The sequence below is a fragment of the Schistocerca gregaria genome, chromosome 7 (genome assembly GCF_023897955.1).
Source record: "Schistocerca gregaria isolate iqSchGreg1 chromosome 7, iqSchGreg1.2, whole genome shotgun sequence".
Taxonomy (NCBI): Eukaryota; Metazoa; Arthropoda; class Insecta; order Orthoptera; family Acrididae; genus Schistocerca; species Schistocerca gregaria.
The window spans coordinates 281,191,712-281,192,325 of NC_064926.1; the positions used below are offsets into that span (position 1 = coordinate 281,191,712).

The 614-nt window shown below is 42.8% G+C and overlaps 1 non-coding gene across 1 annotated transcript; it reads left to right on the forward strand.

The window, feature by feature from the left end:
* The first annotated feature begins 316 nt into the window (after positions 1-316).
* Positions 317-400, forward strand: Trnap-ugg (transfer RNA proline (anticodon UGG)). Its single transcript has one exon. It is a non-coding gene; the product is annotated as a tRNA-Pro (tRNA).
* The last annotated feature ends 214 nt before the right edge of the window (positions 401-614 follow it).

Genomic DNA, 614 nt, shown 5'->3' on the forward strand with positions numbered 1-614 from the left:
TTTCCACCAAAGAAGCTACAGTGTCCACCGTCCTTGTATTATGATGTCCACCAGCGTACTCACAAGCCGGAACAAGTGCTGCTACAATGCGCCGCCTATGGGAAGCAGCAAAAATAACTGGTGCCGGTAGCAACAAGCATACATCAAAACACATTTTAAACAGATAATTTGGAAGAGCTATTAAACGTAGTGCCAATCAATACTTAATGACCTAAATATCAAATACTCTTCGTCACACAATATTTTAATTAGACTTAACTAGGCTATCGTCTCTATAAAATTCATTAGAACATCCTCAAGACATCAATACAATCGGGCCTGTGTGGCCGAGTGGTTCAAGGCGCTTGAGTCTGGAACCGAGCGACCGCTACGGTCGCAGGTTCGAATCCTGCCTCGGGCATGGATGTGTGTGATGTCCTTAAGTTAGTTAGGTTTAAGTAGTTCTAAGTTCTAGGGGACTTATGACCTCAGATGTTAAGTCCCATAGTGCTCAGAGCCACTTTGAACATCAATACAACTTTGCTCATGTCCAAGGTAGTCAATGGTAAACAGATTCCTGTATTACTGCACTCCTTTACATTCTCTCTTAAGCCAAGGCAAATCTGAACACACGT